Source organism: Paramormyrops kingsleyae, chromosome 24 (genome assembly GCF_048594095.1).
Source record: "Paramormyrops kingsleyae isolate MSU_618 chromosome 24, PKINGS_0.4, whole genome shotgun sequence".
NCBI lineage: Eukaryota > Metazoa > Chordata > Actinopteri > Osteoglossiformes > Mormyridae > Paramormyrops > Paramormyrops kingsleyae.
In genome coordinates this window covers 4,117,571-4,135,002 of record NC_132820.1, presented here as the reverse complement: position 1 = coordinate 4,135,002, position 17,432 = coordinate 4,117,571, and the positions used below count along the sequence as shown (strand labels likewise).

The 17,432-nt window shown below is 44.7% G+C and overlaps 1 protein-coding gene across 1 annotated transcript in view; it reads right to left on the bottom strand.

Moving 5' to 3' along the window:
* The window catches only part of LOC111850464 (teneurin-2-like), a 226,916-nt gene that overhangs the window by 188,013 nt on the left and 21,471 nt on the right, over positions 1-17,432 (bottom strand). The gene's annotated exons all lie outside the window — the stretch shown is intronic.

Below are 17,432 nucleotides of genomic sequence, written 5' to 3'. Positions count from 1 at the left end.
CATAGCAGATACAGGCCGCCAGGTTTAGAGCTTGATTAACGGCCCGGCATTGAGCTCTCCGGGAAGCTACCTCAAGTTCGTCCATGAGGAGAAATCGGCCGGGTGATTTTCCCTCTCTCTGTGCGGCGTAGGCTACGGGAGAAACGCCTGGATATATGCGGTAGTTAGATCAATCTTTGCGCAAAAAAAAAAAGAGAAAACACCTGAAAAAGCTTGATTAGCCGGTTCGCAAGTATGATTCATCCACAAAACAACACTGAGAAATTATTACCTATTGTCCATTATCATTATTATTATTTTATTTTACTATTTGCTCCCGCCATCCTTTCTGCATCTCTAAAATCAACAGCCGTTTATGACTGATTAGATGAACATTCAGGGAGCGTCGACAAATTAGCGGGGAGCTGATTTTTTTTTTTTCGTTACATGAAGCATTTCTTTTGCCTTTGTGGCAGCACAAGTTAAACTACCTAACAATGAAGTAGGAAAAAAGAGCAGGAGGGCGGAGATTGAGGAAGGAAAATGTAGTGAAGCACTGCTTCACCGCTGTTTATCCTGATGCAGGTGCCTAAAAGCGGCCACGAGGGAACAGTGAGATACCCCAGGCTAGGTATGAAACTCTTACGTGTAACGGGGAAAGGGAAAAAGAAACGCAGAAGAACAACAAAGGCGTGAGGGCTGAAGACAGCCACCTCCAGAGGTTATAAAAAAAGTGAAAGTGTGTTGCACAGAAGCTAAATCAAAACGAAAAAAAAAACTGGAGATGGGAAAAAAGAGCAAGTCTGACTAATGTCTTGGACCCCGTTTGCCAGAAATTTCCAGCTATGCAGAAATGACACTGGCTGCGGCGCTGTCAGGGGCGTGCGTAAATGCAACGCACTACGCCGCGTCAGTGCCGAATGGGCAGGAGAAACGGGGCGCCACGAAAATTGCATTAACAAGACTGTGACATCTGCGGGACAATGTGAAATTGCGGGCCTCGCGTTCGTTCCTGGGTGGGGGGGGGCCTAACGCAAACCAACACAACATGGCACTCCCCGAACAGCAGGGAGCCCCCGCTGAGCAGTTTTCCGTGAAATAGAGCGGCTGAGGGAAGCACATTGCCATGTATGGCTCCGGATTGATTTTTAATGCCGTAAGACAGAGCAGGTGCCGGTGCAGAAAAGCTCCAGGAAAATGTCTCTATTCCAATAAATGAGTATTTTAGCGGAATACAGAGGCAGATGATAACGCCACAAAATCGATGCGTTCACCATTTTTAAATTAATCCTTTAAGAGTGTTTTTAAATCCTACTGCTTATTTTTTCTCTGCCCCCTACTGGCTATATGATAGCATACATATATGCAGCCTATGTAGTGTGTGTGTGTGTGTTTCCTGTGATGGACCCACTTCCTGTCCAGCGTGTGTGTGTCCTGTGCTTTCTGCAATAAGCCCGACGCTTGCTGTGACCCTTCGTGGGATCAGTGCTCATGAGAAATGACTGCACTTTTCTGTGTAAACCCTACACCCTGTGTGGCACAAATGTCAGGAGAAGGTGGTGTGCGGGTTTGCGGTCCGGCATGGTTATAAATCATTAGCTGCAACAGTGTGCAACAGAAATGCTAAATCAGAAGGGCCCAAGGAAGAACAAAGAGTGCCTTTACTTTCACTCAAGCAATTAAGTCCACAGCCTAAATTCTGAAGGCATTTCATTCTCCATCTCAACTTTGTATCAACTTCCTATTTTAAAACTCTGCTGAATATTTAATATCGCTCATTGAGGAAAAACCTCATGCAAGTTACACCCCGAAAAGCATCACCCTGCGCATTATCCCAGAAGAATCAAGAGGTACTAAGGATCAGGCCCCATTAATTCTCGCTCATAGTCAGCTATAAAAATCAGGCATCTCTTAAGACACCAGGTCCTTACATTACTCTCCTCATCCCAGGCATTTAGTATCTAACTGTTATATGGCAATTAGAGGGGAAGTACAATAATTGTTTGTGAAGGATTAATTTAATTTATTCAGACATTTTGAGAAGTAATTAAAATAAAAATACATACCGTTCTGCCCAACGGCCTTATATTTGACTGGTAGCTAAAAATAACAACTAAATAATAAAAATCCATAAAAAAAAACAATTATACATATTTGATAAGCTGTGTGGGTTTCACTCCTTCTTATTTAAAGACCTTTCCACAGAAATAAAGATCAGTCCAGATCATTACTCAAAAAGCACTGAATGTGAGGCTTTTTTTAGACCTTTGTGTTTGTACAGTGAGAGGATGTAGTTCAATCCACCTTATACATAAATTATTTAAAAGACATTCAATGCAGATTAATGCTCATTTTTGTCCTGACAGGATTTAAGTCAGGTTAAGTGATCCCTCATCATCACACCGTGAATCATCTCCAAGGATACAATGTGTAGATGGGAAAAAAAACATGAAACGTAGCATCGGTAAGTGGAATAATTTATGATGGCGTTCCGATAGAATCATACCATTAGGACAAGTTAATGAAAAGTATTTCAAGTTTAAAACCATTTCTCCACATAAGAGACTGTGGTTTTGATTGGTTTTTCATATTGATGACTGATACTGGACCTTTAACAGACTGTTTTACTTGTACTAATGCATAAACTGCAGTATTATGTCCAGTATTAAAAGTTAAAAAGTTAAAATTACTCGTGCGGAGGCTAGCGGCAGAATAACTCGTATATGCCGTACCTGTGCTAATGGCGCAGATAGTGGAACAGGGGTCACAATACTGAGAGAGAGCAAGAGAGAAGGGAAAAAGTCATTTTAATTACCTCTTCTTAATTAATCTTTAATTACATCAATGGTATGTGGGGGTGTCATGAACAATTAAGTAATTAAGATTAGAAAATCATTTTAGGAAAAAAAAAATCATGCTCTTTTTAAAAACGATTCTTCCACTTGCAAGCTGTACTCCTCTAATGAATCAGCTGACGGTTTCACTCACCAGATGGGCTGTTTTTGTCGAACGATTATCAAATTCATTAAATGCATATTTACTGTAGTGCTAATTTGCTAGGACTTTCTTCCATGCCACATAACACTGTGTGGATAAGAATGAACGTTTCAACGTGATTTAGCTTTGCCCCCTAACTGGCATCGATTTAATCATTTAGCGATACACAACACACACGGTTTAGTATGAAGGGGCACGCTCAGAATTACCTATGCCATGCTGTGTATGCTACAAAATATAATGTATGATACACATCCATTGATATTACACAGTCTGTATAATTTAAGCATATACAAGAGTTGCGCAATGCTGGCTCCATTTTGTGCTCAAAACTCCGTATATCTGGAGGCTAAATCAGAAATATCCTGTCATGATATCCCCTTCCTAAGACCCTTACCCGCTCCTACACCACACGGGTAAGAGATCAGTCCGCGCCAGTGACGTTTCTGCCAGCTGATTATTCCGCACGTGGCAAAAGCTACACTATTCACGTGTCGATAGCTGAGGGATCAGTAATCGTTTTCTGCTCTTTGGCCCCTCTTTGTATTGCTGTTGCCGCGCTTTTGGACACTGGATAGCCATTCTCCCCCAGCATCCCGCGGGGCCCGCCAGTCATCCAGATATAACCACTACTCTTTCTACAACCCCCCAGCTCTTCTTTCCAGGTGTCTCTCACGGGTCCCTCCTCCCAATCTCGGCCCGGAGAGCAGCCGCGCCCGGGGAAGCGTGAGCCGCAAGCCGTGGGCGATCGCGGCGCCGGGGTCGACCGCCCGGCGCGGGTGAAGGCGTCGGAGACCGAGCGGAGCGGGGCCAAGCAGCTCGGCGCGCTGACACACTTTCCGCAGCCGCTCCCCGCAGGAAGTCGCATTTCTGCATCTAATTAGTGAATAAGGGAAAAGGGAAGGTGGTACTCTTAGGCTCAGCAAGGAGCCGACTGATGCAATATCACTCGACGAAAATAAATAATTTTCACACCGACGTTCCACCACTGCGTACAGTATGACATCAATGAATCCTAATAAAAGGACACTGCATGCTGCATAATAACTAGCTAATAAATGAAAGATGGTAGGTAAGAGCGCACCAGGTAGGAGCTGGCACAATGGCCCAGCGAGGGGCGCTGTTGCCTCTCACTTCCCAGGGATGTGGGTCACGTGCTTGAATCCAGCTGTGGCTCAGTGTGCACACGCTATTCTGCGTGCATTTTTTTTTTTTGCTCGGGGGCTTTTTGGCAAGGCAAAAGCAGTGACTAAACCACGCCATAGGTGCAGCAGGCTCGTGTACGTAAATCGCGCCCCGGGCTTGACCGGTCAAACGTCCTGCGCTCCCAGAGATGGGATCGACGTGATCCGGAGCCGAGCGGATAAGCAGACTTATAGAGATGAATAGCAAACGGGTGAGAAAAGAACAACATTCCCTGAGTGAAAAGCGTAAAGTCTCAGTGCCTTGACCGCTGTCATTGTCCCCGCGACCTTCCAGAAAACTGCACAGCTCGGCACTCCCCAGCGTCTGCAGCAATCTTCACTCGCGGCAACAAGAGCGAGGCAGATTAATAACATGTCAGTGTTACCTCTCTTTTTTTGTTCAGACCTGGGGAAGTTAAATTGACAATGTAAACGGTTCTCCCACTCCCACAGATAATAAAAATCGTGAAAGAAATCAAACCCAGTAATTCAGCCAGGGTCAAATTACTGTAAATGCTTCAAACTAAAATATTGCCTTATACTGCCAAATCAGTAACTTTAAAGGGAATGGACCTATTTAGCAATAAAATAATGTATAATGTCCTAACCTCCGTACAGTAAAGACACCAATATATAAATATAACAGACATGCATTTTATGCATTACATTATTGTATTAAATACTGTGTTATGAATATCATAGAATATCTTAGACAAATTTAGATTTCCAGATGGTTGACTTCAACTGACAAAATCTTCATACAAAACTCAACATCAAAGGAGAATATCTCTCTTTTTTAACTAGGAGACCCAATTGGTAGATCCTCCTCTTTACATAACCTTGCTAACCTTGTCTCTGGAGAAAATTTCAAAAAGAATATTGTGCTTTTTGTAAACGTAAGCCCAGCTGCAGTAAATGTGAGGCAAACTGAATTTCCCGTAAATGCAACAGTTGAATGAAGCACTTGTGTCATTTGGAAAAATGTCTACCCTAAACTTGTGTTGAGTTCGCACAAATTCTCAGGGCTTATTTATTTTTATTCTCAGTCACACCAGACGTACCTTTGGCCTCTTACTTTCAGTCATCGTTCTGCTAAAAAAAGTGATTGGCAGTCTCGGACAGCTTTCCTCGTCTATTTCTTGCCTACACTTTGTTCTGTCCATCTTTCCCTCGGTCCTAACAAGCTTCCCAGTTCCCGCTGAGCCGAATTACCCCCGTAGCTTGCTACCGAAACCACCGTGGTTGACAGTAGACATGGTGACGACTTGGTGATGCACAGCACTGAGTCTGCAAACATGGAGCCTGACATTTACACTGAATTTAGCTCCAATTATATCTCGTCCGACCATAACAGCCTTCGCCACATTGCCGCAGGATCACTCGGGCGCGTGTTACAGAAACGGCAAACCCCAAGAAGCTCCATTTCACTAATGGCTTCCTTTCTTTAAGTAGGCCCCTCGTCGGGCTGCTCAGTTTAGGGGGGGAGGTCTCACGGAGGCAACATCTGGCCGTTATAACAAACCGCTGTATGACCAAGCGAATATACACAGGTTTTGCCGTTCCTACCCCTCTTCTACCCTGTGATCCTGCCCGCAAATGATTCTATTCCTCATTTGTTTGAAAACTAACCGTGTTGGACATGACTGAAATTTTGCTTGAAGCCCCAAACCAGACAAGAGAGCCTCACAAAAAACACCTTCCCGCAGCGCATATTCCTCAAGGTAATTTTGTTTGCAACAAATTATTTTTCTACAGCCAAGCACCAGAAGCATTTGAAACCAGAAATTATATTGTTCTATAATATGAACAATTTGTTTTTCTTTTGTTAATTATATTCACTTTTAACTCAAATTGCTTTCTTAAAATGTGTTTTTATTTTACAACAATGACGACTGATTATCAGGGTTAGGGACTGTGCGTTTGTGCGTTTCACAAAAGCAAAATGTCATTACCGTGTAAAACCTGCACTCTGGTACCATGGTAAAGATTTAGGAAAGATAGAAGCAGCCCTGCGGTTTCCTTTCTCTAATTCTATACCACGGTAGACAAGACAATACAATAATCTTCCATGGTAGTGACATGAAACAAAATATGCATTTTTAAAAATATGAAAGAGTTTGATTTTAACGAGATGCATTTGATGAGACCCGGGTTCAAGTCTCCGCCATGGCTCCGTGTGTGTGGAGTTTGCATGCTCTCCCCACGTCATCCTGGGGTTTCCCTTGGGTACTCCGGTTCCCCCCCCCCCCAGTACAAAAACATGCTGAGGTTAACTGGAGCTACCAAATTGAATGGTGTGTGCGTGTGAGTGAATGGTGTGTGTGTGAGTGAATGGTGTGTGCGGGTGAGTGAATGAGGGTGAGTTTGCGTGAATGATGGTGAATGTGAGTGAATGGTGTGTGTGTGTGTGAGTGATTGGTGTGTGTGTGTGAGTGAATGAGGGTGAGTTTGCACGAATGATGCTGAGTGTGAGTGAATGGTGTGTGTGCGTGTGAGTGAATGATGGTGAGTTTGCGTGAATGATGGTGAGTGTGAGTGATTGGTGTGTGTGTGTGTGAGTGAATGATGGTGAGTGAATGGTGTGTGAGTGTGCCCTGTGATGGGTTAGTGCTCCACCCTGGGTTATTCCCTGCCTTGCACCCATAGCCTCCAGGACAGGCCCTCCGTGATCCTGCACAGGACAAGTAGTTACAGAAAATGGATGGATGGATGGATATTATGAATTTGTTTTCATAGTTATTATTAGTGACATCATAGGGTGGATCTTTCTAGATAATGGGGGGGAGGGGGGTTGGGTTGAAGGGCAGTATCTGGCTCAGTGGGATTGGATGCTGCACCTGCAATCGAAAGGTCGCCAGTTCAAATCCCAGCTTCAGAAGAGTGATTTCACCTTTAGACCCCCAACCGCTCCAGGGACTCTCCGACCCTAGAGGTGAAAGGGCACCGTGCTGCCCACTGAGTAACGGCCACCCACTTAAAAAGAAATGCATTAAAGAAAATAAAACATGCAAAAAACTTTATTGTCCGTGCTCGGCTTGCAATCTTTGTATGACTAATGAAAAAATAAATCCCGACTCATCCCGATTAGCCCTAGCATAAGAATGCCGTTCTCTTCTATTAATTGCGCTGGGTGCGCAAAATAATTAAAGTCTTCTTTCATGCTAATGAATAGAGCCGAGTCTCTGCTGATATGCTGACGCTAATATCTTTGTTTGTCGGGTTGTTTGTGCGTCTGGAGCAGCTCTCGCCAAAGTCTCCGGCTTATAAACCCCAGCCGAACGACACCCAGAGACTCTGCATAATAAACATGGGTCAGGTCTCCTCCGCACGTTTCCGACGACACCATTCCTGGGCTTAATTGATTTAAGAAGTGGGAGATTTGTTGACATAAGCAGAAAGCCTCCATCAGTTACCGCAAATTACCTCTTAGCTTCTGTCCGGGTAAGCGGAATCACGTAAAGGGTGCTTTATTAGGTAAAACAGCGTCGCGGAAAACACGGTGTACCATATACAAGAAAAACGTTACCAAGATATGAGTGCACTAGTTAATACTGTTAACTTACACCGGCAGCGTCAGCGCATCGACATAACAGAAGCTCATTAAAACGACACGGTGAGCAATGGAGGTCTCTGCAAACGTTCGGTTTGAAGGTTCACCTCCTTTGTTTGTCTGTACAAGTGCCCCGTCTGTGTGTGTGCACGCGCGTGCGTGCGTGCGTGCAGTATTTAAGATCTTAAAGAACGAATGTCAGGTTTTATGTCTTGACCTTGTGAGGGCAGTGAATCATAGCTGTAATTATTTCTGCTATATAGCAGAGAAAAGCGTAACTCAGATTCGGCCCGAGTAGCTAATATACATAAAAACAGGAACTACAAAGATATTCAACATGCCTTGGTTTGCAGGTTGTTTTACATGCTTGCTTGTCAGCGGGCTTCTTTCTCAGCAATCAGCAGAAGCTCACACAAGCTGAACCTTGCGTGTGTGTGTGTGTGTGTGTGATCCATCAGCAGAATACACACTCATCTACGCCTGTAGCGTGCTGGGCCTCTTTCATCGGCACATGACAGGCCTGCCTACAAACAAGGTCATCGTCTTTAACACAAAGGGGAAGAACACGCCGCGAGATGACACACTAAAACGTGTCAACAAGGTTCTGTGCCGATTCAAATGTAGTAAAAAGTTCTTGTGAGCAGCGATGTCAGGACTAAAGCGCCGGCGGATAGTTCAGTGTTACTTTTGAAAAACACTGAATTGTAACCTATTTCATACACTTTAATCATTTAAAACACACACACACACACACAAGTTGGTCTTCCTATCTAAATGGGGACCGTCCATTCATTTATATGGGAAAAACCCTAATCCCAGTCACGACACCCTTAACCTCTACCCATCCCTAACCTTAACCATAAGTAACCAACCCAAATACAAGTACTTCTGGCATTTTTACTTTTTTGATTGCATTCACAGATTTCTATAAAACTGAAACCTCAAAAGATGTCCCCAAAAGTAGAGAAATTTCAGGTTTTACTACGGTTTGGGGACAATTTGGTACTCAAATGTGGTCTATGCAAACCCCCCCCCCCCACACATTTCTATTCATATATTTTTTGGGACCGTCCATTCATTTCTATAGGAAAAACCCTAATCCCAACAATAACAACCTTAACCCCTACCCAGCCCTAATCTTAATCATAAGTAACCAGACAAAATACAAAACTTTTGGCATTTTTAGTTTTTTGATTGCAGTCACAGATTTTTATAATACTGAGTTGGGAACTGAAAAAAATGGTCTCTAAAATCTCAAAATAGCAGATTTTTATCACATTGTGGGGACATTTACATGATCAGTACACATTTGGTCCCTACAACGTAATATATACATAACACACACACACAGACACACACACACACACTAATGATTACTGTGCTGTTATTTTAACACGCTGCAATATTGGATATTCAATACAACAGCAGAGTAATTGATGGTGGGACAAGCGGAGAGATTACTAAAGCGTGTCGCTCTGTAGGGATGCACAGGAACTGACAATTGTGAATTGCGCAAAGCTTTTCATTGTTTTTTTTGTAATTTTTAGTTAGTAAACATGTACATTTCTAATAGAATAGTGTTAATACTGATCAGTATGAATTTTTAGATTTTCATACTGAAATTTCAGAATTGTTTTGGTGTCTTGCATGCGGGATATGCAAGCTGTTACTGTACAGTGTTGTACAGTAACTCGCAACTTGGGTTAAATATAGGACACAGTGAATAAAGTGACACACTAATGTGTCCGGTCTGAAATGTCAAATTTTTTTTTGTCCATCCCTAATTTACATAAACATTTTGTGACCTCCCGCTGGGGCCCGCTGATGTCAGGGGTCCGGCCTGGCTGTCCGGCCGCGAGGTCCCTTCAGCAGCCGCGCGCGGCGTGGAGACACCTGGCGCCCAAGGACCTCACCATCCAGGCCGTCAGGATGAATCACGCCGCGATGGCAAGCGGGTTACGCTCCGTACATAATCCCGCGCCCCCTGCAGTGTCCCCGAACAATACAAAACACTTTCACCACACCCAGGACCACAAAAAAATAAAATAAACAGCCACCCCATCGCAAACAAGGGAACTAAGTTATTACATTTGGCACAACTGACCGCTGAGGAACGAACGTGGCTGATGCAAGTCCTGCGAGCATTCGCAGGAAATGCACAGCCTGTGCCTGACATGCGCGGCTGTATCTAAAGCGTCTCTGAGGTGCGTTTGTGTTTAAATGCTTAATATCTCCGTATTTAAATGAACACCGCACATCCCCCCTATTGAAATGCATTCAGCCGTTAATGCTAAATGACTGAATCGTGATCTCTGTGGACACGTCCTTAATCGTTAACGTGTAATTAACAGATTCTGTGTTTTTTATTTGCCGAATGAACGGTAGCATTCCGGTAGCAGGCCGTATGGCTGTAATCCCCCCTATGATATAGGTTTAATGCGCACCCCGGCGATTACGTGTCTGACAAAGGAAATTGCATCATCCTTTAGCTCGGGGTGATCTGCCTTGCCTGCTTTTGCCCTGAGGGGGTGACTGTATCAAGGATCCAGAGAATCCAAAACTGGCAGCATTTAAATCGAGCTGTGTCCCATGTTTGTCGGGGGGGGGGGGGGGGGGGGGCAGGAAAGGGCCTCCCTCCTAGCAAAGAAACACCCCCCCCCCCACAAAGGCTCTCTGCCCTGCCAGCTCTAGAACCCCCATTCCACATTGAGCGCACCGGCTGAGTGACATCCCTAATAACCATTCTCGTCCCCAAGACTTTGACAAAGACATTAATCCAGCGTGTGTTATTTAAAAAAAAATAAAGAAATTAATCAACTAGCAGCCGTATTAATAAAGCGCTATATGCGGCTAATATGTACAAGCGGGCTTTTTATTCAAAGCTACGCGCAAATTATTCGTTATTGAGGCTGACGAAATTTCTCATATTATTATTTCCAGCTTTCTCTATATAACCGATCCGCGAGTAGTCAGACCATTATTTTTTCCATGTAAATGTAAGCAACACTAAGAACTTCCTGTCATTTTTTATAATTGCATAGTAATACCATTATGCTGAGCCTACATTTCAGCCTATAAAACATACTGCGTTATTAAGTTATTAACTTCTGCACGGCTTACACAGAGAGCTGCGCAATAACAAGCCAGCTGGACCAATGAGAAGCCAGCATTGTTCCCATTCAATGATTCCCCGCTCTTTATGAAGAGCGAAAGAGGGTGACGATGCCCAACGTAGTCATTAAGACATCAGCTTTGGGGAGAAAAGCTGGAATTAAACAATATAAAACAGAGACGGCCAACAACGGAGTCTGGAAATAAGGCAGGCAAGAGGCGGGCAGAGGGGAAGGCCGCCTCCGCACTTCAGACCCGCTGCTGGCCGCTTTAACCCCATCATCGGGTAAACACGCAGGCCGCGGCACAAACATCGAGAAAACACGCTCTTATTCAGCCGAGACGTCTTTACTGCTGTGCCAGACAGCTGGGCAAGACTTCTGGCGAGCGAGGCGTTTTCGAGAATAGAGGCTAAGAACACGGACTCATCACCGGAAGGTTGCTGGTTCGCGTCCCAGGAGGGGCTCCGTTGTGTTCCCCTCGACCGAGGCGTTTAACCGGCAACATCCTCCAACAGCATCCGAGTGCAGCAAGTGCGACTTGGACCAGAGCCTGAGCTCTCAGATACTCGGCGCTCAACGGACTGGCGTTGAGATGGGGGAAAGAGGCAGAGGCGCTCGGGCGTCTCATAAACTATTTTACCCCGCCAGGTCATTAGATCACGACAGCTATCAGAACGAAGCAGCAAACTGCCATTTAGCAAAGCAAATTTTTGCCTCCATAAACATTGACATTTGTAGTATAATTATGGGGATGCGATAACGTCGTTGGCAAAGGCCGGCGGACAGTAACGCTCCGTTACTTCCTCTCCGTCGCGACCCGCTGATGTTCCTACGGGGCTACAGCTGGGACTGTGATAGATCTGATGCAGCTTCTCTTAGATGATGGATCCTTTTAGCGACCTCCGCTACCGGCTGTCATTAGGCAGAACTGATGCCATCAAGAGCAGAAAACATTAGGACATTAATGATGGCGAGGCTTTCAAAACACCGCTCCGTCTGCGAGACGCAAAAAGCCAAATTACATGTCATGGGAGAAAAAGCAAGTGCCATCCTATGGGAATTAATGCTTTTTAACTAAATTTAAACATGGTGAGTTTTTTAACTGTGAGAAATATGGAAAGAAAAAAAAAAACACAAAATGGATACCGGCTGAATGAATGATCTCGATTAAGGCTAATGTTTTCATTTCTGGCCTGATCACGCAGGCCGAGGCGTGCCAGCGCATCCGTGAGACCCTGAGTCACCGGCTCTAAGGAGCCGAGTCACTGTACGTGATGTCACACGGATCTACGTCTACACCGACGCCGCCGAATGCCACGAATGCCGCCGCGTATCACGGGGCCAACGCCGACATAGATGCAGCTCTTCATCATCCCCGAAGTTTGCGAGTTTCAGGACAGACACTGGACGCCCGTCTCGTTCAGCTGAGTCAGTGAGCCGCCGTACGCCCACTAATAAAAAGAAACTTTCCAGCCGCTTGTGACTGGCAGCCCTGTTGTAACAGTGGCACATAATTGGCGTGTTTCCTCCATCATCTCCAAACATCTGAGGCAGGAGATGAACATCAGTTCCCTCACCAAGGAAGCCCAGCACTGGAGGTACTTCCTGCGGCAGCTGAAGAAGTTCAATCTGCCAAAAACAATGATGGTGCACTTGTACTCTTCCCCCATCCTCACCTCCTCCATCAACGTCCGGTTCTCCGCTGCTACTGGCAGGGAGAAATGCACACTGCAGCGTATAAATCGCAGTGCGGAGAAAGTGACTGGCTGCAGTCTGCCATTGTTTCAGGACCCACACACCCCCAGGACCATGAAGCAAGCAACAAAGATTGCAGTTGACACCTCCCACCCTGGGCATGGAGTCCTCCAAACACTCCCTGCCGGCAAGAGGTTGGGGTCCATCAAGAGCCAATCCACACACCTGTAGAGCAGTTTTTCCCGCCTAATGCAGCACAACTTAATCCCGTTCCAGTCCAAAGAACATCCTGCAACATTCCATTGCACTCAGCACATTATTTTATTTGTGTACATAATTTATTATGCTAATTGTCTTTGTTTGTTTTGCACAACACCTTAAAATAAATTCCTCATATGTAAAAATACTTGGCGATGAATAAACGATTCAAATTACGACGCGTGTCAACGGGTGCGTTCTGGCTCCGTGCTGCACTAGAGCCTTCCAGAACGTATCCGGCCAGACGGACTTTGCAATGGACAGCAATGGTGGGGGGCTAGATAGGCCTGGGGGGTATGAAACCGATTGCCACATTCCCCATGCGTCCGGCTAACTAGCTACATGTAACCGATCACCATACTGCGCTTCCACCCCCCGTGTCCCCCTAAATTGCCCTAAATTGCCGTAAATCGCCACTCCTTGGCTGTGACCCCTTTCCCACTCAGCCAACATCAGGCATCAATTATCCAGTTAACAGGTGACAATTTGCTAATCAGCACATGAGTGGATAACTTTCAACAAATGCACGTCCTATAGAATAAGTGGGGTGAGACGTATACATAGTCTGTGTAAGTGTTCATAATTTCTGAGTGCGTATTTCATATACAATGCATATTTCACAAGCTTATTAAACGGAATAAAAAGGGAATTGGGGGCATTTAAAAATAGAAACGCTCACTTCATTAGAAAAGGGCGAAACTATTCATTAGATACTAACCATTCAAAAACTCTGCTGTATAGCAACAGGCTATTTCTACATACAAATAAATTAGTTCCACTTTCATGCAAGGTGACACGTATTCAATGCAATAACAGGCACACATCTATGTTTATTTTTATATAAGTATTCTCCCCTTCAGTGGACTTAATGGACTAACATATTTCTACTGGGATTCCAACAGAGATCTCAAGCGATGGGCTACAGAACATCCATATTTATGCTACTGTATAACAACCACTGTGACTAATGAAAATATCCATCCATCCATCCATATTCTGTAACCATTCGTCCAATTAGGACCTTAGTGATCCAGAATTTATCCTGTGGAGCACTGGACACACACATGCACGCACACACACACACACACACGCACACACACACACCTTTGACATGCAACAAAGGCAATTCAGAGCCGCCAGTTCACATGTACTGGTCCAGTCTTTCCGACTGCGGGCACACCATAAGCCTGACCTCACACTCAGTCCTGGAGGCGTTAACGAACAACGCTATCTGCCAAGCTGGCAGGCTAGCTTAATGAAGGAATGTTAACATCATCAACTTAAGCGACAGACACTTATGATCATCTAAAACACTGGCTTATGGGACACCACTGTTAAATCCTGTCCAGAATCCTGGTAATTTCCAGCACAGACTAATGCATACTTAGTATGACCAGGCAGTCACTAGAGGGTTGCAATTATCACCCCGAACATTAGCGATGTGGCAGTCAGATATGGTTGACATTTAGGCTGATTTTAATTTCGACGACCTAACAAGGAAGATCATTTTGAACACAAATTAGGCAGGAATCGGGGAATTTCTTCAACCCCATCCCGGAAATCGCAATTTTCCATTAACCCCGGCTGCATGCAAATGATGCGACGCGAGCGGCCAAGTCAGAATGCGAGGGAGCATGACTGCGCCGAAATCGGCTGCTTTATGAGATCGTGACGTCTGGTAATAAGATCTCTGGCTGTCGGGGAGAGAAAATTTATGGGGGGGGGGGGGGGGGAGCACGTGGAGATACCGCCAATGCGGGAATTTAAGCGCTCTCACATCGGTTTCCTGCTCTGTGGAGCTGTCCAATAGGAGCCGTGTCAGACTGTCTATTACTACAAGCCCTTTCAGGGACATCTGCAGTCGCTGCGTATCCCCCCCCCCCCCCCACACAGAGTACAGAATTTTATCCCTTTATTTCACACCCCCCAATGACCCCACAGAATACTTAGGCAGAAAGTCAAAGGATTTTAATACCCTGTTCTCAGAAATGTAATAAACATATAAAAATGAAAATGTTCAAAGCGGACGAGGGAGACAGAGAGAGAGCGCGACCAGAGGCCTATATCTCCGAAGCGAAAACACAAAACAAACAGCTTGGTATGAGAGAGCACGTCCGCGTCAGAGCAGGAGAGCCCGGGCGAGGTGTTATTCAGACCAGGGAGACTGTATCAGTTAAACAGCAACTTGGGAATCGGGTCAATATCCACCGTCATAAATAACTAAGGCCACTGATTTTTGTTTTAAACTGAATAATTCAGCATTCCCTTGTTTCGCAAAAATAAGTCCACGGTAGCTATGACCTTAAACTCTAAACTGCTACATAATTAAAGCAAATTGCAGACACACGGGTACTAAGCACAGCTGCTCTGTCTGAAATCAAGTCCAATTGAGTAGAAGACTATCGGCACATAAGTGGTTTTAAACAGGCAAAATCTCTGATGAACATTTAAGAACAGTAGCCACTTGTAATACTACACACATTGACTTGATGAATCTGTTACCGATTGCTTTTATTTAAAATGCCGATTTTAAGTAGCAAGGGCTTTTAAAAAACCATCTCTGCAGATTATATATTGGTGCAGGGAGTTGCATAAGCACACAGCACTCCGTACAGTCGTCCGTCTTCCCCCTCTGCATTCTGGTCCTCCTTACCCTTGAAGTGAACAGGAAACAGAAAAGGAGCAGCGACATTCAGATTTCCAGGCCCGAGACTAATTCCTGGAACCTGCGCTGAGTTCGGGGATTTGATTGATTTAATTAAGGTGAACATTCCATGCATTTCTCTGTTTTCGTTACCCCCCCTCCCCCGCATAATAGTTCTTTCATGTATTGCATTGGTATTAAGGTTTTTTTATTGGTATGATTTTGTATTATTTGTCGTCGATCACATAAGTGTGACTAACTCCAACCTCGAAACTCGACCGCAGAGCAGGGCTGAGTGCAGAGCTGCCTTCAACGCGCACTTTTTGACGTAACTCTGTTTCACACACACTTTCGTCACCTCCTCCTCCTCGGTCCTTCACTCTTGCGAATAGTTACATTTTAATCACACTCTTAGAGCCTCAGAAGTCGTCACTGTGCCTTGGGGGGGGGGGGGACTTTCAGAGTATCTATTTATTATGTATCAGGGTTGCAAGGAGGCTACTGAGATTCTGTATTCTTCCGAAAAATTGCGTAACATGATTTATTTGTTCCTTTACAGATCCATCCATGTTCCTGTTGTTTATCAAATATGACATCGCAGCGAGACTTATGTATATCTTACTTATATCTTTGTGGGGACTCTCTGTTCATTTCTGTGGGAAAACCCCAGTCTCAACAATGACGACCTTAACCCCTACCCAGCCCCAACCTTAACCTTAAGTAACCAAACAAAATACAAGACTTTTGGTATTTTTAGTTTTTTTGCTTGCAGTCACAGATTTTTATAAAATTGAGTTTCCCCTTGTGAGGACTGAAAAAATGGTCCCCACAATGTCAGAATAACATGGGGACATTTGGTCCCCACAATGTCAGAATAATAGGTTTTTATCACATTGTAAGGACATAACTACACCCCCCCCACACACACACACACACACACACACAATGGGTATCCTGCACAGGGTCCTGGGGGGCACAATGCAAAGGATACCAGAGATAGGATGCCAGTCCATCACAGGACACACACACACAAGTACACGCTATTGTTCATTTAGAGACAACAATTAATCCAGCTACATATTTTTGGCCTGGGGGGGGAGTATCCAAAGGCAACCTGCAGAAACACGGGTGGAACATGCAAAATCCACAGACCCCAACCCCAGAGACGTGATGCTACACTGCTACCCACTGAGCCACACGCAACGTGAAAAATGAATGGAAGCAAATATGATTGATACTAGACAGCAGAAAACATACAGGCTTAATTAAGACAGATGTTCCGGAAAGCAAAGCATTATGGGAGCGGCGTGAGTACAGTGTGAGGACCGCTGGTCTTCCTGTGGTCCGCTCAGTTCAGCACCACCCCCAGGGCCTCGAACTGCGAGCGCTGTCAAAATAAGAGTCACGCATCTGTAGCGAACTCATTTGGATTCAGAATAGATAATTCCCCTACGGACCTGAATTTTGATTCTTGCCCAAAAAAGTTCATCTTCCCTCTACAATGGTACAACAGATGGGACAGGCACCGTCTCCTTAGTCTGATTTGTACTGATGACCTATACCTAGAAAGTACCTGCAGACCGGTGTTTGTACGCAATCTTCAATTTCAAAGATGGTTTGTGGTACACAGGATGGGAGGACATTGTAAAAAGGGTCAGTCTCCCTTTTACTGGTATTTCAAGAAGTACTTGCATACTTGGGTTTTCAATAGAGTGTCATGGGGCAGATATAGCCAGTGGCGCTTATCCATTATGTCCGTCAAAAGGATTATAAAAATCGAGTGGCTTTTGCGAGACTTTTATTATGACACTCCACCTAGAGCCTTTCCACAAGTGAAAAAAATATATATCACAGACCTCCCCTGTGAGATATGTGCATCGAGAGATGAAATACGTACCTTTAGTGTAGTATTATAAATAATTAACCACACACACGCACACACACACATTTTCTGTATTTTCAGATCTTGAGGGAAAAATGTATATATTACACATCTTCTTGTGCCGTCAGTC